Source organism: Cydia fagiglandana, chromosome 4 (assembly GCF_963556715.1).
Source record: "Cydia fagiglandana chromosome 4, ilCydFagi1.1, whole genome shotgun sequence".
Taxonomy (NCBI): Eukaryota; Metazoa; Arthropoda; class Insecta; order Lepidoptera; family Tortricidae; genus Cydia; species Cydia fagiglandana.
Window position 1 is genome coordinate 21,779,327 of NC_085935.1, and position 21,992 is coordinate 21,801,318.

The 21,992-nt window shown below is 36.0% G+C and overlaps 1 protein-coding gene across 1 annotated transcript in view; it reads right to left on the reverse strand.

Annotated features, from left to right (window-relative positions):
• LOC134664041 (nephrin) overlaps positions 1–21,521 on the reverse strand; it is a 586,846-nt gene extending 565,325 nt beyond the window's left edge. The window contains exon 1 of the mRNA XM_063520605.1: positions 21,224–21,521. The gene's annotated coding sequence lies outside the window, so the exon portion shown is untranslated. The remainder of the gene's footprint in view (positions 1–21,223) is intronic.
• Between the last annotated feature and the right edge of the window lie 471 nt (positions 21,522–21,992).

Here is a 21,992-nt window from a genome sequence, read left to right on the forward strand (position 1 = left end):
AGTCTAAACCGTACAATTATTCAACATCATATTACTGCTGGATGGGCATGTGTGTGCCGCGAATGCTTGAAATATTGTAAGATAATGGATGATAGGCTCGCTAGTACCTGTATGTGATAATTTCTTGACTTGTTAATTTGTTCCCATAATCTAATGTCTTATGTTTTGTTTTATATATGTATGTTAGTTATGTTAATTTGGTAAACTTTAGTTTCGCGGTGCATTTGTGTGAACTGTAAAGCCGACCACTGACTAACAGTCCGCCGGACGATATCGGCCGGTCAGTTGTTCGGAACTGTCAAATTTTTGTTCTAACTGACAGGCCGATATCGTCCGGCGACCTGTTAGTTAATGGTCGGCTTAATGCCGTGTAAATAAATGTGTCAATAAATAAATAAATATTCCTCAGTCCGAATATGTCTCAGTGTGAACAAACAATACAATTTTCTTTCCAACGCACGGTCGAATGAGTTCGGGTCCCTCTTGGCAGTAATGTGTTTGGACAGGCGTTGCTAACTTTATATTACGTCGCTGTTCAAATCGGGCGGGTCTGGAGGCGATAATGTTATGTCTACTTTATGTATAGTTTGATACGGTTCACGTCTTGGACTTTTCTTTTTGTTAACTTGCAATGTACCTAATTGTAGGAAGAAATCTGAATATGAACACGATTGTTGTACATATTTAAAATTGAATTCTCGCATAATTCGCTGGTTTTTAGGAAGAATCCTATATATTTTACGGAAGTAAAATCAGGTAACTTTAGTCCACAATTTACAACTATAGTCCAAATTCAAGTTTCAGTAAAATATGTATAAGTATTTTTCAAATTATGTTGAGTACCTATACCGGGTGTGGCCTGTAATATGAGCAAAAAATTAAACTGTAGGCTGTACTCCTCATACTGAATACTGACCAACATTTGTTCAGCGACTATAAAAAATAGCTTGTGGTTTGATTTTTAATACACTTTAAAGTTTATTCTAAGACGCAATGTATTGCGAATTTTGTTATGTTTAAGACGTGACAAGCAACGTCAATCACAATGATATGGCGTGGCGATGGCGTCCATTGAAGATAATATTTATTTTGTATGAAAAATAGGGAGTCTAAATACTTCATAATTTTTAAAAGTTGTTCAACAAAAGTGTCACCGTTTGAGGAGTACAATCTATGTTTTAATTATTTTCTCGTATTACAGGCCACACCCGGTATAATATAGAGAGAGCATTAGTGTAGTTAACCTCCAAAATAAATGTAACGAGTCCAAATCATAAAGGCTCGTTCAGAATCAACGTTAATAACTGGACCATAGTTGTACTTAAGGACTACGAGTATACGAGCTCAAAAGGAAAAAAAACTCGCTGACCCTTTCTGAGGATTCATATATATTGCATTTTCATCGATCAGCGTGAGAATTGTATTTCCATAATCCAGCAAAACCACCTGCGGAGCATTTTTGTGTCATAACTTATAATTGGGTGAAACTTTGACTAATTTTCAGTAATTGTGGTTGGTGAGACTACGAATAATAGCCGTGGAATTTGTCGGAATTCGTTTTCGGTTAATAATAAATATGCGAGTGGAGCTCGGGCGTTGAACTATTTTTCATTGTGGAATATTTTGTTTATATTTATTTTATTAGATTCTATTTCGGAATACAATATTATTATTCTGTGACATTTGTGTGAAACTTATTGTGATTATTTAATTTTTTTTTTGTTTAATTGGATTCGGATTGTTAGAGTTACTATTCTTTGCGGTAGTGTATTAGGTAACTTTAAAAATAATCGTTAACATTCATTGTAAAAGTGTAATTTGAAAAATATTCAGAATACTAATAATTTGTTTATAATTATTTATTTAAACTTGATTGCACAAACAAAGAAAAATGTACACATGGCGGACTGAATGCCAAAAGGCATTCTATACCAGTCAACCGTTGTAATAACATTGTAGTTTCTTTTAAATAACAACAAATTCCGATATGTAGGTATCAGGGATGTTGCGGATATTCGCATCCGCATCCGCATCCGCGGAACATCCGCATTATTTTCAACATCCGCATCCGCATAAAATCGATGCGGAGCATCCGCATGATGCAGATGTCGACCAAGTCGGTAACAGGAACGTTTTAGCGGCGGCGCCGGCGGCGTAAGTGCTAGGTAATTTCGTCATTATTGTAGGTATATAACGAAATCGTCTAGATCCCGAAAAGTCCGCCAACGCCAACGCACCTATATTCTTGCTCAAATACTTAAAGGTTTCGTTTTTTTAAATAAAAAATGCTAAAAAATTTAATATTTGACGTTTTTAGGTACCAAATTTGACATCCGTGGGGCTTTAAATATCCGCATCCGCATCCGCGGATGTCAAAAAATCTGCATCCGCAACATCCCTGATATGTATATGTATTTTCAGAGACAACCTTTTTATATACTTTATGTTTTAAAGTACCTACATAATTAATCTACTGGATCACTACAATAGTACATTACGATACAAGTTCGAATAGTAGGAAATTCGCAATGAGCGGCGATAAATTGAAACACGACCGAAGGGAGTGCTTTAAATCGACACGAGTTGCGAATTACAATTGTATTGTACAACGTTTTACAGCACATAATTATGGCCCTTTAAATTTTCGACATAGGCACGAATTGTGCTAATTACCGCTCTAGGGCGGTAAAAGAATTTTCAAATTATTACATCTTCAACACCCAACCCCACCCAATACCCAACCCATCCCCAACTGAATACCCAAATACCCACATTACACATATACACATTCGGAATACCCAACTGGCGTGAAGTAGCGCAGAATAGGGCAGAGTGGCGTTCTCTTGTGTCAGTGGCCAAGATCCTCTTTGGGTCACTGAGCCAGTGATAGACCCAAAAAGGATAGAAAAATCACATATCACAACACATTTCGAGCAATATACGATATAAAAACAAACGCCTTATCACCAGGAAACGTGACATTTCAATTCCGCAAACCAGTGCCATCACACCAGCAATTTTATTACCAACCCTCCCATATAAAATATCTCAACGTCTTACACCACGAAATCCGCAAGCAAAAATGTAACATAACTTATTTCTACATAACATACCCAGCCGCAGCCGCAGAAGCTGTTTAATGCATCATTGAAATTTGGGCATTTCTCGTTATGTTGGGAGGGGGGAAGGGTGGGGGTTTGTGAGGCGGGTCAGGGGGACACGAGAAAACGTGTTAGTATGCCCGACGCGTGCTCAGTCCGCTAGCATTTGACGCTTTCGTGGGTTCACGGTTCAGCCATATAAGACCAGGGATATATGTAGCGGAATTCGTATTTTTGAAACCTTGGGGATTTTGTTAAAAAGAGTAATAAGTATATGGGGACGGTCGGAATGCATAAGGAGGCCCGAGCGGCGTGAAATAATTATTTTACTCTTTTTTAGACTGTCTGTGTGAAATACTGATATCGTATTTGGATTTAGGAGTGCTGTTATGCATACGTTTGAACTTGACTGCTGCATAATGGAAAGTATTGTTATTGAGGAGGCATATGCTGATTGCAATAATACATTACAATATTTTTTTTAATCCAAGGCGATGACCGTGAGCGATCGTTAAGGTCGCATCATACAAGTTCAAAACTTTAACTAATTATTAATTTAGGATAGGTTTCCCGCTAGATTGTTTTGTTACAAGTTCTAAATCAAAATCATAATTAATTTTCAATTCACACTCATATAATTGAGTACCTAATATACCACTGCCTGTACATTGAAAAACACAAAAACATTCCGTCCCAGAGGGCCTACCGCGAACCACGTTCGACGTGTTGCCTCTCTGTCGCGCGTGTAAATTCGTACGTAAGTATGACAGAGAGACAGCATGTCGAACGTGGTTCGCGGTAGGCCCTCTGATCCCCGCGCAGATAGCGCGAAGTATTCAAACCAAATTAATTCAAAACAAATGGGAATTTCCTCCAAAAACCCTATCAGAGGGTATTTTGCTTAATTATTATGATTTTGTAAGATAATTACTTTACTAAGAAAATAATAATGAATTTTAATTATAATTAAAAGCTTCGTAACATTGTAACCAATACGCATACGACTTTAAAATATACAACATTTTCGTATAAATATTTAAAACTTTAATAATAATGTCCTTGTACAAATTATAATAAGAATACTTAAAGGGCCACTAGTTTAGTATTATTTAAGCATATGTTTTGTGCATACACCTGCATGCATATACATTTGTTATTTTTATACGGAAACAAACGTGATAATTATTGAGTGTAGGTATTTAATTAAATGAAGTGGGTACTAGAAATACTCAATAAAAAGATATTTTATTGTTATTTTCCATAATTCAATAAAATACATTTTATCGAATAGGAACGTAAGTAGGTTGAATTATGTAGATATCTTATGTAGTTATGATCGTCTTATAAAAAATAATAATCAGGAGATTTAAATCTACATCATACCTACTAAAATTTAGTGAGATTTGACTGAAATCACACATTTTTTTTCCTATGTTTGCTGCGGGGTCTTTTGAAACAATTGAAACGTTTGATAGTTTGAGCCTTTGGTTTTGTAATATAAACTTATAAAACACGTTTTATAATAATATCCTTTACGAGCAAACTGTGAGAAAAACGAATATTTTGTATTGCACCATCCCGAGTATAATTATATGCATAAACTTTTCTTTTTCAGGGAGATAATTATGTTCAGAAAGACTTAATTACGTTATAATTAATTTTATACGTCGGTTATTCTCGTCTCGTAAAAAGAGCCCAACGAACCAAATATTCACTCCGGAATAATGACTGTAATGAGCAATATGTTTTATTATTAATATATAATTACTATTCCTTGTTTGCCGAAAGTATTTTTGAGTACCTAAATGTGACATTCTTATGACGATTACTGCTGCGGCATCATACAAATCAAAAAACAAAAATTAAATTAGAAATTTACATGCTAATTCGAACGTACACTGACATCAGAATAATATTTAAAAGATTTTAATTACTGTGCAATTCGCTGGTACCTGTCTGTACATGTATAGATTGTATAGGCGTGAGCGAGAGAAATATAACATGCACGGATACGTCTACGCACACGGATCCGGTGACAGGTCTTAGGTTACTTTAAATAAGATATTTACTGGGACAGTGACGAGGACACGGACGTCTAAATACCTTAGTCATTCTATTAGGGTTCCGTACCCAAAGGGTAAAACGGGACCCTATTACTAAGACTTCGCTGTCCGTCCGTCCGTCCGTCTGTCACCAGGCTGTATCTCACGAACCGTGATAGCTAGACAGTTGAAATTTTCACAGATGATGTATTTCTGTTGCCGCTATAACAACAAATACTAAATACAGAATAAAATAAAGATTTAAATGGGGCTCCCATACAACAAACGTGATTTTTGACCAAAGTTAAGCAACGTCGGGAGTGGTCAGTACTTGGATGGGTGACCGTTTTTTTTTTGCTTTTTTTTGTTTTTTTTTTGCATTATGGTACGGAACCCTTCGTGCGCGAGTCCGACTCGCACTTGCCCGGTTTTTTATTTGACAGCGTACAAATATTATAAGTATTCAGATTTAATTACAACACTCCATTATTATACCATTCTTTATCCCACCCTTCTGAGCTTCTTGACTTAACATCCATTGTGTATTTCAATAGAATCTTCAAGAAATTGCCTTATATTGTTAAACAGTAAATTTCCGTTTCAAAACAATGTTTCCTCATAATTTCTCGACTGTTACACTCTTGCGAATTCTCAACAAGTTTCGTCAACTTTTTAAGGGCTCCTTCGCGGGTTTTAGGGTGGTTTTTTGAATTAAGAAAGGATACTTTTGCCCAGTGAATTGTAAAATAAGTTTTTGGTAAAAATTTCACTTTTGGTAGAAACTTAAAAATAAATAAAAACATTCATGACACAGGTAAAAACATTTGTGTTCATCACACAAATAAATGCCCTTACCGGGATTCGAATCCGGGACCATCGGCTTCACAGGAAGGGTCACCTACCCACCAGGCCAGACCGGTCGTCCAATCCTACTTTTATCGCTGACTGTACTTTTCTTTCCACAGGCAACTAGTACCCATCGAGACCAATTCTAAAAAACCCCAAACACAATTAGGTTGCGTTGTTTTATCACAGAGTTCCTATTCCTATGGGCATCTCCCGTCTCCATCGTCAGATCAGCTCGATGGTACCATGATATTGCATTGTCACCCGACTTATGTATTATACAGTTCAATCGGAAATCGGGAAGTGGGTCAAATTTAGCTTTCAAGATTTGGCCCACACTTAACCATCAAGCTTACATACCGCTTTTGTTTTTGTTATACTAACAGTGCAAGTTAAATAAAAGCTTGTAATCAAAATACCCAAAAGCGTTAGTATACATAGCTATATAAAGTAATTCTGCTTCCTTGCAAAACTAAGTCACTCATGTCTTTAGGACCGCCTAAAGACTCCATCTCGTCTGAGATTTTTAGGACTTTCCCTAGGTCAAATTCATAGAGAGCCCCTATAAATAATCATATTGAACCCCGGAATATTAGGGCCATGTTCTCGAAAGGGGCCAGCCCTAATATATCACAGCGAGGGTCTACATTTCATGCGTTACTTTTTCACATTCAGCTTTTAGTGCGGTTCTGAGAGTGTTTATTTGGTAGGAGTGTTTGCTTTTACTTTGAGACTTTTTTAGATGTACTGTAGTCAAGAGTATTTGCAGCTAATGATGGCATATTTTATTTTTGAAGAATATGATGTGGTGGTTGACTGATTAACTTTTGAAACATGAGGTTGCATAATTAAATTGTTAACTGTAAGTCACTGCAGATAATATAGGATAACTCACGTTATACCGGGCCGTGTCCGGGCCGGAGTTTCGGACCGGTATATAACGGTATATAAAAATTGGACTTCCTTAAATTAAGGTCAATGTAGCTAACTCCGTCATAGGGACTATTCCGTCCACTAACGTTTTTCTCAAACAACGAACAAAATTTATAATTTCATCGACAAAGCAACGATTGCTTTTAGTTTCAGTAATCAAGAGATTTTTTTTTTCCTGCGATTGATAATCAAAGAAATATACGCTCGTGGACGGAATAGTCCCTATGACGGCATTAGCCACATTGACCATACTACCATTTCGAAAATCCGAAAGTGCCACAAAATGTATATACGGTTCCCTGACATAAGTATCTACTGTTCTATACAATTAGTATGGCAACTCGGGTACTTAAGTAGGGGAACCGACCGTACAGTCAGCAGCAGAAGTTGCTAAGCGGGCGAGGAGTTCAAAATTACCTTGACACGCTCTTATTCTCTGAACAATAAAGTTGCGTCAAGATCATTTTGTACACCTCACCCGCTTAGCAACTTCTGCTGCTGACTGTACAGTAACTTTATATTATTAGGTATATTAAATAAAACAAATGAGTCGCTTAACTTCAAACTCGGGTAAATCCATATGTCAGATTATGCGATTGTGGTATTATGAAAAGGTAATAGGGTAGATATTTGGTGAGAGGGTCGAATGGATTTACCCGAGTTTGATGTTAAGCGACACAAATGTAAAATATGACTGTTTCCCTAAATATAAAGTTGATAATACATGTGATTATGAAACTACACAACGGGACTTAATCGCGTATTTAAGTTTTAAGATTTACCTCCGACGTTTCGAGGACGGCGTTGTCCCCGTGGTCTCGGAGAAGACTGGCTTAAGTTGACATCAACATCTTCTAGCCGCGCGAGTTTTTCGAACTACTCGCACTTGGTCTTGTTTATCAGTTTGAACGTTTTGCGCACTAGGGAAACGCACGCGATTAAGTCCCGTTGTGTAGTTTCATAATGTTAAATAATCGTGAAAGTTTAAATCAGTGTAATACATGTGATTCTCAAAATCAACATTCGATTTGCATTAAACTAAACTAACAAACTATTTTAAAGCCACGTATAAATGCTAATAGCGAAGCAGTGTGACCCCTTATGTATTCCGACACAAGAAGTATATTTGTATGCCGGTGTTATGTAGATTTATATTGTATACAGGGTGTGGCGCCCCAAAATGTCCATAACCCATAACTCCTACCGCCAATAAAACGCCCCGGCCGAAGCGAAAATAATCTGAATTTACCCAACATTTTCCTGAAATTTCATGCATGCACTTTCAGATTTCGTACGGAAATTAGAAAACCGCGGTTTTAATATCGGTAGCGTTATTTTGCTTGGAATATTGCGTTGCTTTATAGTTGCTCCTTATTTTCTTTACCTATTGATTTTTTTTAACTTATACATTATAATTTGATACCATTGAACAGAACTGATCTGACGTTGGAAGCAAAAGGTTGATAGTCGAACTCTTCGATGGCTACAAGTATACCCATCAGGATTGGACTTTTGATTCGTTTTGATGAGTCAAATTAATAAGAGCTTTTTTAATTTTTGATTTACTTAAACATCAAATGCAAACTGTGGAGGGAAGAAATCTAATACGGTAATATGTCGCATTGTGAAACTAATTGAAGGGATGTTTACAAAAACAACATAACTGACTACACTGGTTGACACCTGAAACGATTAACAATGTTCTTAAAAAAGTGTCAACCGCTCTAAGCAGTTATGTTGTTTTTGTAAACATCCCTTCAATTAGATTGTATAATGTATGTATGTACGTATATCTATGTTGAATGGTAATACCAAGCCGCAGGAAAAACTTAAACATATTATTTATTTCAAACTATATACAATTTCAAAGACAAATTACGGCCCATTTTCGTTGCAAAATGTAATCATTTAACGATAAAACACTGACGAAACACTGAAGAAAGAGCGCTTATATTTATACAAAACCCCGGAAAACGCCTACTCATTAAAGACCCTTTGAAGTTGTTGGCAATAGGTTTGCCCTCCAGGCTAACTTTTAACGAACGAAACATTTTTTATGTCGTTAATTTGAATTCTATTAACAGTTTCTCGTATGGAGATGAATCTGCCAAGCAACATTGCTTTAGTAAATTTTATTTTTGTTATTTGCATTGATGTTTTTCATAAATAAAAAAAACAAACATAATACATCTTTGAAAAATAGTTTATACCTACATATAATGTTAATCGTTTGATGCATTATGTGGACTTGGACAATGGCTATAGTCAGAAAGGTTATCTCCTAACTTTGCTCAAATTTAGTACAACTTCGCAAACATCGAAACGAATTCTGCACGTCGTAACTTCACATACTAAAGGAGTTACAGCCCGAACTCATACATTGAACAAATCTGCCAGATATCATTTATGATACACTCGGCCATCCCCACCTCCTGAAGTATCATTTCAATCGCTCACTAAGATCGAACGAGTCGGAGATTACGACGACCAGTTTAACCGGTTTTTCCGTATACGAAATGTTATTACGGTGTAAAGTTCAGGTTATGCTGGTCAGATTAGGATCGCGACTAGTCTGTGCTTATGCAGTGATTGTGAACAAACGTTCTGACCTCCAGATCAGATAGCCAGGGTGGCCATAAACACATAATAAAACAGCTCGAGCCCGCCATCTTGCAAGATATGCTATTACCAAGCAAATCTTCTGAGACGTGAGTTGCATGCATTTAGGAGCCGCTATGAAATATATGGTAACGACTGGGGGCTTAAAGTATTTAGTAGGTACCAACGTTGCGTTAGGTACAGTCACCTGCAATAATATGTTACACAACGAAGGCCTCAAAAATGTCTGACACGATCTTATTTGTCGAGCCATATGAGCGTTACATATTTTTGCGGCCTTCGAAGAGTAACGTATTATTGCAGGTGACTGTACTTATATATTGCTGAATATTTCGATCATCACAATGTTTTGAAATAAAATTTAAATATAATGTTTTATCGTAAACAACAAGTACAACATACAAAGGAGAAAGTACAACGAACTAGCCTCATATCAGTATGTTGCTGGCGAATTCCAGCTTCCAGCGCTGAACTTCCAATGAAACCATAAGATGGGAAAAATCAAATGGCGGTTAATCACGCAAAAGACAACCACTGATTTGGGTAAAGGATCTTCGTTATTTGGTTCGTTTTGTTTGAGATTGTCTGTTGCTGATAAGCTTTTGTCTTCATTACAATTTATAACTTTTTAAATGACTCTATCGTACGTCCTAGTCACAGAAGAGTTAACTATTTTGTATGTTTAATGCCTATAATATTTTAAAATTTACGACATCAAACAATTTTTGTAATACTTAAGCTAAGAAGTGGGTCAAGAAAGAAAGTAAAAGATAGCGATATAAAAAATAATTCAGATAGAAAATAATGTATACCTGAAAAATAAGTTCTCGTATGGATATACATTACCTAAATAAAGCATCTATCTACAGCGTTACCCCTACGTATACTAGCAATTTTGCTCGTAAAATTAATATACGCTTTCAATAAAACCTGAAAAGGGTACATTGAAAAAAACTACGTTTCAAGAGGTTGAATTAAGTGGCAACAACGAAAGCGGAATCGCGATACAGCGTGACTCGAATTATTTACTAATTTTCAGGGCCGTGACGGGCTAGAAAGGGTCGCAGGATTGAGGGCAGGGAAGTAGATTCTGTTTTGACAATTTTATATGGTTTTCATCTCATTTTGATACCTTATCCTGAATAATAGTGTAAAAACAACTATTTGTGATGTGATTAATCATTTTGTCCACTAGCATCTAGGAGGATATAACCAACGGAGACGCCATGTCTAAAATTTTCGGTACAAAATAGTCTGCCGTTTTTTGCGGGGGAGGGGCACATCAAATGTATAGGTACGTCATGTCAGATAAACGTCAGTCCATACACATGGTTGACATGAGGTTGACCATTGGCCGCCTATTTTCGACAGAGGGGAACGCCTGTTAATGGCGGCTCCATTGTTAATTACTCCGAGACTAGCATAATCATAATAATCACAGTACAATCAAAGAGAATTTATTGCAATGCAGAGGTAAAGTAAAAAAAAATCGTGCCCCTTATTTTGACATCCGAAACAGATGTCATTGAGAGATTGTCAAACGTCAACTTTTGACAATTAGAGTTACCGCAAAATGTATAAAGCTGTACAGCGCCATCTGGTTTACCTGTCAAATTCGAAATTGTTTTAGATTTTACCAATCTTAATCAATGTATCTTTGGTACAACGAAACCCAATTATTTCAAATTCCTAAAGTATTTTAGTCTAGTTCTTATAAAAAAATCGGCAATCTAACAACTTTATAGTTTCTGAACACAGTTCCTAAGTTGAAATAGCACCGTTAGGTCAAAGAGCCTGCTCCTCGCCATTGTAAATCATACTCGAGCGAGGCGCACGTAATCCTGCAACGGATCCTATTTCTGAACGAATCCAATCGGAAAAATTCAAATTTAAGACGTTTCCCTGGGACCATAAATTTTAACTGCAAAATCAACAAATTCCGCCGCTTTTCATTCTGCTTTTCGTATAATTTTAGCAAATTTTAAGGAAACTCTAATTAGATTTTACTAAAATGATTACATGTTTATACAACGTTCGAGCGGGAGCTTTGAAATTGTTTTATTTTGTAACATTGCAATCGCCTAGACAATTTTAACTGATCATTTCATCAAGCAAAGCGATCCTCTCAAAAATGATTTCGTGTCGGGCTGTTTTGGTTCGTTGTATCTTAATTTCATGAAGAACTTCGATATTATGTACTTAGATATTTATGTCAATCTTTTTGGAAAAGTGATGAAAAGTCAAAAATGCGGAGCAATGGGCATTTGAGAGGTTTACAAATCTCACAGAAACACCAGTTTTAGCATGAAATAAGACAACATGTAAATACTCAAGAGCAACGAAAGTGGGTCGCTTTCACCGAGAGTTCAGGAAGAATTTTGGCGGAAGGGTGTCAAGTTCCGGCGCTTCCGTGTCGGCTTCCTGACACTGCGGAGTAGCGTAACGCATCGCAACCATTATGTGTTTTATAGTTGCCCGCCACTTTGGTTTTGAGACCTGTCATTTTATAGATCTACCACTTAGATGGTTAGAAAATAAGTTGTGCCGTAGTTTTTGCGCGCGGTTGTTTTATGCGACAAACGTAGCGTTATACGCAATGCGTTTGCCGCACACCCATTTTACATGAGGTTATCTAATGACATTACATTATTTTACGTGTCATATCTACTACATTTCGTTGATGCATGCGTTCAACGCTGCGTTTATGGCATAAATATAAACGGGCGCTTAAAACTAGTTCAATCAATTCATTTTCACTTACGTTATGTAGCCTGTAGTAATATACTCGTAGTCCGAGATAATAGTTTTATTTTATGAGATGAGTAACTATCCTGCTAATAGAAGACAATATTATATTTAATTTAGCTACTGTACCCGCAATAATATATTAATCTTCGAAGGCCGCACAAATATGTGACACGCTCTTATAGCTCTACAAATAAGACCGTGTCAGATATTTTTGTGGTCTTCGTTGTGTAACATATTATTGCAGGTACGAATAGGACCTCTAACACAGGGCTAAAGCCGAGCCCATCGCCATCCGCAGTCGTTTGAGACAAAGCCTTTATTGTGGAGGGACGTAGGCCGTACAGCCCCACTATCCGAAAACACTTAAAGGTAATTAATGTTGTTCGGCTTATACGTACATTAAGGTCACGCCTCGAGCCAAAAGCTGTGGCGAAGAGTGGCCATTGTAATGTTTTCATGAATTTCCGTGCCAGTTGTTATTGGTTACTGTAACGTTAGTCATAATTTAATTGTACGCTCAGCAGCAGAGATATTTAAACATCGTTGCATACAAACTAAGCAAGAGGGGTAAATAAAATATATCTGCGGCTGACTGCACATACGTATGTCAGAGAAATATAGACTTTAACGCCGCGCTTAATTGGAACCTTTTAATATAATTGCATACTAACATTTTGCGAACATAAAAAGTAATTTTAATTCTGTTGGTCTGGTCCTAAAATTAGTCAAATTACGGTATATCCATAGTCAATATGGTCAATCACATACACAGAACTACAATAACTATTAATGTTTAAACTTAGGTTGTCTCAAAAAAGTGTTCTTTCGGATATAAAAGATTACACAAATCGTGTTACAAGTACGAATTTTCATGCAGATCTCTAACATTCATTTTGAACGGGTGTCATTCTGAATCCCTAACAACGTTTGTCCTAAAGTCACTTGCTCTAACTGCTTTGTCCTATTGGGCACATGCCCTAACGATCAATTGTCATAACGATTATTTTCCATAATGTAATGGTTAGCCTAAGAATCATTTGACCTAAGAATTTATACCATAACTATCAAGATCTCTAATACAAATACAAATACAAATACAAATGTTTTGAATGCAAATGAAAATTCAAAACATCTCTAAAGTTTTTTACCATATTTTCGAAATCCCTAACAATGTTTGGCATAAAATAACATGCTCTAAACGTTTTGACCTAATGGCTATTGCCCTAATGATCTATTATCATAACAGTTACTTTTCCTATTGATCAATTATCATAACAATTACTTTCCATAATGAATGGTAACGAACTGTTGCCACAAAAGTGGGTTAGGTTAGGTTAGAACTGTGACCCTCGAAAAAACGAACTGCTGCCACAAAAGTGGGTTAGGTTAGGTTAGAACTGTGACCCTCAAAAAAACGAACTGCTGCCACTAAAGTGGGTTAGGTTAGGTTAGAACTGTGACCCTCGAAAAAACGAACTGGTGTCACAAAAGTGGGTTAGGTTAGAACTGCGATCCTCGCAAAAATGAAGTGCTGCCATTGGTTAGGTTAGGAGGGAAATTTAAATTAGGACATACGAGTATTAGGTCAAGAAACGATAGGCTAAGTAAAATTAGGTAACATGATGGTTAGAATATATAATTTTTAGGCCTAACAATAATTAGGCAAAAAAAGAATTATGCTACATAACATTAGGATAAATACCCAATATGGAAAGTGCCATTAGGGAAAAACATATTAGGACAAAAAAAAATCGGCCAGTCGATAATAGGGAAACCAAAATTAGGGTATACGAGTGTTAGGACAACTGATCATTATGACAAACAATATTAGGGAATGCAAAGATAGGAGAAAAGACTTTAGGGATTCAGATATAGATCCATTTTGAACCTAGACAGATCGGATTGTATAAAAGTCAGGATAATGTAAATTGTGATGACAAAAAAAAACTTTAAAAAAGCTGAGAGTTGGGTAGTGAGCTTATTTCAAAAGCAATTCTAAATACGTCCTAAGCTGTGTTTGTTTTTTCCACGAAATTATTTAAATTCCCGATTTAAAAGCCATTGAACTTATTACAATTTCTAATGGGTTCTAGAAAAACACTGGATTCGTAGGATGAAAAACTTAGGTCAGATTTACTTTATTTATGAGGTGGTGAATCTCGCTCTGGGCCTTAGAGAATATAACCAAATGGAGTGGTCATTAACAGGCGTTCCCCTCTGTCGAAAATAGGCGGCCAATGGTCAACGACATGTCAACCACATGTATGGACTGGCATTAAATTTATCTTAGCGGAGGCAGTTATAAAGTTGACCCAAAATTTTTTTATTAAGCTATGAGCTTCATCATATATGTTCCTTGAGTAATTCTAAGCATTTCAAGCCTGGGAGGCAATAAGAAATGTGTGTCTACTCGGATTTGTAATGGATTCAAACTTTCAACCCCTTTTTAACCCTGTTAGGGAATGAATTTTACAAAACGCTGAAATTACTTTTCCTGTCTTTTAATAATATCCCCAAATACAAAAATTCAAGTCCCGCGTTCGAAAAATTTTTTGATATCCATACAAACTTTCAACCCCTTTTTCACCACCTTAGGGGATGAATTTTCAAAAACGCTGAAATTAGTTTTCTTGTATGTTTATAATATATCGTTTTACGAAGTTTCAAATTCCTAGCTTAAAATAAAACTTGAACCCCATACAAACTTTCATCCCCTTTCTAACCCCCTTAGGGGTTGAATTTCTCAAAACCGCTTCTTATCTCTTGTACACTTTATAAATGTAATCTAGTGTGCAAATTTCAACTTTCTATCTTTTGTAGTTTCGGCTCCGCGTAGCAAAAATCTCCAACCAAAATTTTCACCTTTTTACGTTTTTCTTGTAAAATTACTATGAAATTGAAAAAAAACAAATTTCAGCAATGAATTCTAAATCTTTGGTTTATATGAAAATGATACCAAACTTGCCCAAGTACCCACCAGGATCAGAATAGATTTTTTTTAAAGATGAAGGGTGGCGGCCGTCTTTGTACCCCACCCTCCCCCCCACTCCGGGCTAGAAATGCTTAGAATTACTCAAATATCAGATGTGATGAAGCTCATAGCTTAATAAAAAATTTTTGGGTCATGTATGGCAGCGTTACATAACTGATTCCAGTATCTGACATGGCTATGTTTACGTTACGTGTACATTTGATGTGCCCCTCCCCCGCAAAAAACGGCAGACTATTTTGTACCGAAAATTATAGACATGGCGTCTCCGTAAGTTAAATCCTCTAAGCTCTGGGCCGTACTTGGTCTAACGGGTCTCTATATAGCCAGTTCACCTTTGAACCAGTTACAATGCAGGGGCAGTTATTTTAGGCTTAGTAACATGCTTTGTAACATAAGTGAATTTTATTTGGCTTTTACTCAAACCAAGAAAAATGAAATAAATATTTTGTTCCCTAGTTGTATATAGAAGTTGATACATTTTACAATATTATGTACAATATGTGGTATATAGATGTGTTAGCATTAATCAAAATCACTGCATTCAAAACATTTTCTTCTGCATAACTCAGCTCACTGCATCGCATTGCAAGGCCGGCTTACTAAGCGGCCCGATACAATGGACACTGACAGCTTGAGCCGCTATAAAATGGACGGATCGCACAGACGCGCTCCGGCTGATTTCACCCCAACAAGGAATATAGAATGAAGCTAACACATCGGGGTACATTGATAGATGAACCGGTATCGATTGATATGCACGCTCAGAATTTACGATAGCGATGGAAATGATGACTACTTCGCTGAAAACGGACTAGCACATAGTGTATGTTATTAATGGCTGACTATACTTTTCATATTTAAAAATTTTCATGTTTAACCTACTCAAAATCATGAGCTCTTTCTATCCTAATAGGAGAAAGGTGTCCCAAAGGTCTACTGTCACACAAAGTCACACAAATGCTAATAGAATGGAAATAAAAATTTGTGTTTCTTTTTTTCCTATTAGGATCTAAAGAGCTTGTGATTCCGAGTAGATAGCATACAATTACTTAGTTAAATTTGAAAAAAAAAGTATAGTATACAATTTTAAATAAAATGGCCGACATACCTCGGGGACTAAATCAATACCTACCAGTTCTTAAGTCATGCGGCGTAATGAAACTGAGAATTAGCGCTGGAAGTCACGAACATCATGCTGGAATGAGACTTTTTCTCCTTCCTATGTTTTTTTTTACTTCTATTTTTGTGCTTACGAAAAAAATATTTCTATTATATTCTAAAATGTTTATCCTTTAATGTAAAAAAATACCACTGGTTCTAACCCGAGAAGATACCGGCGTCAAAGATTCGGCGGGACTTATTTTTTTCATTGCAGTGTACATCTTACGACAAACTTATTATGCATTACAATAGGGTACAGTCGACGCGACGTCGCATATCGAAAAGAATCAAAATTCATTACATACCATTCTTTGAACTTTCAAACCCATTAAAGGCATAAGTACCCTCATGCATCCCTTGATCCCATAATTCCTTTCTTCAATAACACTCCTTATATTGTTAGGGTGTATAATGTAATAATTTTCGCACCACGGTTGGTAATCTGTCCGTGCCGACAAAGGCCGAGTGATTTATGTACATCGCCGTCGGACTAATTATCGTTAAATTTCGTTAAATTTTGTTAAACAGCCTCTCATATATTAAACGGGGCTTTATGCTTCCAAAACTGTCAAGTGTTAAGTTCCTAAATAAATTGTTATTTACTGGTTGGTTAATGGATTTTCCAAATCGGATTCTCTAATTATGTACATAATTATTTATCCTTCCAATAAATAATGATATAATATTTTACCATTGATAACAATTTGTTGGATGTGAGAAATAAATTGGTTTTATTATTGGACTCCATTTTTAGTTTGTTGTAAATATGACATAATTAGAAGAATGCTTGGATTTAAGCTACTTATTTATATACATCATTTTCTTTTTAATATAAAATAAAAATATACATGTTTGTTGGTATTGTTTATAGCTGTTACTTTATGACAGAACGAAACAAATATGACTTCAGTTAAAAATATACGAGTATGTAAGCATAGAATATAACATTATTATTTCAATGGAGTTTTATGGTGCTCCTACATTGCTATTACAAACTGTTACACTTTTCTATTTAACGTGACTATGTAAATGTCGGTGCCATAAAGGCAATTTAGAATAAATGCATATTAGTTAATATGCATAGTCCAATATCGATAGGTACCAACTAAACTTAATCAGGAGGCTCAAAGCTGTTTCACGCCAAAATATCGACAGGAATTCAATGTTTTATTTATACCGTTATAATAAGCGTAGTCAATTCATTAATATACATATACGTACGGATATGGCGGTTGCGCTTTTAACTTGTATAATAACATGCGTCAGTTTTCCATTTAAGTAAACAAATTGTTAGACAAATTACAATATTGCTAGTTTAAAGAGTTATTCATTAACAACGATGATGAGTTCGATGAGACAATCTTACACGAATTAATTTACAAATTCTGGAAAAAGATCTGGTATGTTATTATAATAATGGGTATGATGGATGGACGACGGAGCAGCGAATATCCACCGACTCATTGGGTCTATACCCAAGACTATGGGACATCAAGGGAAAGTACCTTTAATATCATAGATACGATATTTTGCTGAAAGAAGACATTATTTTTATTTAAAAAACAATTTAAACTACATTTTTAGATTTTTAAATAATTACATGATTGAACCGGGAATCGAACCCGCTACACGAGAAAAAAAATTACCCTGTAGCTTTATCATACCGATCGAAAGGCTTCATTATAAGGATTATTTCTTGCTAAATAACATAGTTATTTCTTGCTAAGTAACTTGCTAAATAGCACTGCGAAAATCAAGCAGAATGGAGTGCCTTGGTGCACAAAATAACGACGTGTTATCACGACTCTCCAGTCATGAGGAAGTAAGGAGTACGATTAGCTACTACATACATAAAAATAATTAATATCATGTTCCAATAAGGCAAAAAATGTAAAGATATATTTGACGTCGACTGTACCTATTTCATCTGTGCTCAGTTCAATAATTGTTCCGTAAAACTTCCGAATATTTAAGCTTATGAAAAATAAAATAAAGTGTTTTAACATCATTTAAAATCAATCCGATATCAAGTGTGAGGCTAAGATTAACCATTAATTAACACCTTCATATTTTTTTCATATCATTATTTCCTTTCTCAAATATTGTTTCATCGACAACATATCGATGTTAAGTGTAACGACAAAGAATAAAAAGAAATATTATCGGGGTAAAAAGTTTTGCGAAGATATCGTACATTCGTATCAACTACCGAAGAGTTTGAAGAAGTTTTTGTTATTATTGTTCGATCAAGTACGAGGATTTGTTGAATGATATTGCCACGTACAGTGATATAAGTATATTTTTAACAAGTATGGTTAATAGTTTCGCGTTACTTTTTTTCTATGACATAGGAGGAAGATGAGCAAATAATATGCTTGATGATAAGGAATTAGGTATCATAGCCTATGGACAGCTGCAGCGCCAGAAGAATTTCTAGTGCGTTGCGGGCCCTCCTCGAGTTATCCCGGCATTTTCCCACAGCTCATTGGAGCTTCGGGTCCGCTTTATAATTAATCCCATGATTTGACGTAGGCACTAGTTTTTACGCAAGCGACTGCCATCTGACTTTCCAACCCAGAGGGGAAACTAGGCCGGTTTTCTCACGATGTTTTCCTTCACCAAAAAGCAACTGTTAAATATCAAATGATATTTCGTACATAAGTTCCGAAAAACTCGATGGGATCGAAAAACAGATAGGAAGTAACTTTAGCAAATAGTGCATACATGTTATTTTTATGTTATTATAATAGTTAGCAGTATAATTTATTAATTTTGTTTGTTACTTAATCGCGTGATTGTTTTATGCGACAAACGCAGCGTTGAAAACATTATGTTAACGAAATGTAAGGAAAAAGACAATGCGCGTACCGCTGCGTGTACCGCGTAAAACTAATGTCTGAGATAATTCTAATGTAAAATATAATTTTTCCTACATCCCGTTGATCACATGACTAGAGGTTTCGCACGGGTAAATCTTAATAAATCATATACCTACACCTTACTCGAGAGTTGCTCTATTGATAGGTGAATAACCCATGAAAATCCGCTCAGTAGTTTCGAGTTTATCGCGAACATACCTTCAGATAGACATAAGTACCGACGCGACAACGGAGTTTATTTTATAATATGTACTTACCTACAGATAACCATTTTTTTTTCACATTTTTCGTATTCGTAATCTAACTTAAACGTTGTTTTAGCATAATTTACTACAATCAATTACTTACAAACCTGTTAAAGCAGGAAAGTTCCAACGGTCTTTTGGGAAATCAATATTTATTAAACAGGTAATGAGATTAAAATTTCACGTTGCAATGTCACGATGGGCCCGCAGCGGCCAGCCTGGTTCACGTCTTTATATCCTCGTAAAAGCTTTTATAAATATATTAACCTCATTCCACGTCGAAGCGTTCTAAGTTTTATCCCAGAAGGATTCTAATACCAGTGGCGGAATTATCGACCACAGCTCAACACTAGTCGACAAGGTGACTGGATACTCCTCAAAACAATGCTACTTTGTATTTAAATACGACTTTATTTTTCACGGACGGACTTCGGAAACTGTTCTGAATGTAAATTGCTGCTGAATAACAATTTCCCTGTTTCCAGTTTTAGACGGGACCTGCTCATTACAGTCTTAATGACAGCTTCCAACCCATAGTTACGTGGAACACGCGTCAAAATTGATGCGTGGCCTACTAATTTGTCATGTGTAAAGACACAAACTTGGATGTTTCTTAACCTATAATCAACAGTTGTAGAGATAAATTAATTAGGTCCCATACCCTTTTCAATTAAATTTTCAAAAACGATTGTATACGCAAAATATTAATCTGTTTTTCCTTCACCGTTTCTTTTTAACTAAATAGTTTTTTTCCTTCAAGCCTCATTGTATATTTGTTTTTAGTATTAACTTATGACCTGTGTCCGTATTATGTCCACTACAAGACAGGCTATGCCTAGTGTGGTGGCCAGCATAAATGTAATATTGTTATAATTTTATTTCCGAAATAAAACAATTATATTTGTATTTTGTGTTTTTCATGCTGGAAGCATAAAATTTTGGCGTGCTGCGCTAAACGAAGTTGCCAATTTCCGGCTCCGTCGAATAGAAAAATAGTAAGAAATATTCAACCTGGAAACATTTGTTACTTTACTGCCCTAGACATGTAGACATGTAGTGCTATTTAACACTTAATCGAGACTAATATATCATAAGATAATTTTTAATATTAAAGTCACAGCTGTTGTTTTGTATAATAATTGATGACACAGATCTTCTGTGTCGGTTCCTCAAGGCTGAGCCTGAGAAAACAAAATAACATGTTATAAATCCCTTTTCAGTCTTCAACGTTCAAATACAAGCTCATGAGCTGGCACGAGTGAAAGGCCCTGATACGTTACAAAGCAGTAACAAAGGTCTGTTTTGGGATTCTTGAGGCCGTCCTACTTATAAAAGCAGTCAAGGGCTGCGTTCAGCGCGCGTCGTATAATGTAGGCTTGCGTTCGAAATGGCTCATTGCCTTTACGTCGAGAAAATTTTTAAAAGCTTTTATATTGTCAGCTAACATTGCTTTACATGGCTTTGAAGTACGCTCAAGGTTTCGGCGAAGTTGTTATAACTGGAGCCCAACGTGGGATTTGGTTAAATTGGAAGCAATCCTGACTTTTAAAAACGATTTATTTTAGAGTTTATACAGGAGTATTACAGTTAATACGTGTTTAGCAGTACAATTAATAGTAATAAAAAGCTTATGTCCTCAAAAACCTTATCAATTGACCTACCTGCGTTTTCAAACACGTTCATTCATGTTCATAACGGCATATAACTAATTCAGTGCACTATAGTAAGTAACGGGGTCACAGACACCGTTTTATTAGGATCTGTTAGTAGCACGTTCACAACACTGACACGGACACTTCACAGGGTTGCGATCACTCGTCACTCGAGGCGGCGGCGACGTGCGTCCACCACCGAGTCGCGGCGCACACTGAGGCTCAGACCTCGAGCGCGCAAGACTCACAGAGTACCTCGTTCCGTTGGCAGAATTGTTATACGTAAATATACGTCAATATTGAAATTTTCGAAAACTCACAATGTTTTTATTAATAAACATTCTCAATAACGCTCGTGCCAATTATGTCATTTTGTTACTTTGATAAGTTTGATCGTGTTGATCACCGAAAATGAGACAGCGAGATTAATTTACTGAATTGTATTAATTAAATTAAATTGTTTTAAGTATACTTATAAATTAATTTACCAAAACAGCATAAAGTAACTGAATTGATGTAACAAAACGTTTGTAAACCATTCCAATAATATTTCAACGTAACAATATTAATACCGTCCCAAAACTTACCTACATGTTAACTTGTTATTTTTGTGTCGACTGAAATTTCTTTTCAACAATCGCGGGCCCTAAGTAAACTTCTGGGCTATAACCGCGGAAATCTGAACGTAAATTGCAGGCATCTTTCTCTGTCACTTTAATTACGCCTTCATTGGAGTAAAAGAGAGATATCCCCGTGCGAATTTCGAATTTCACG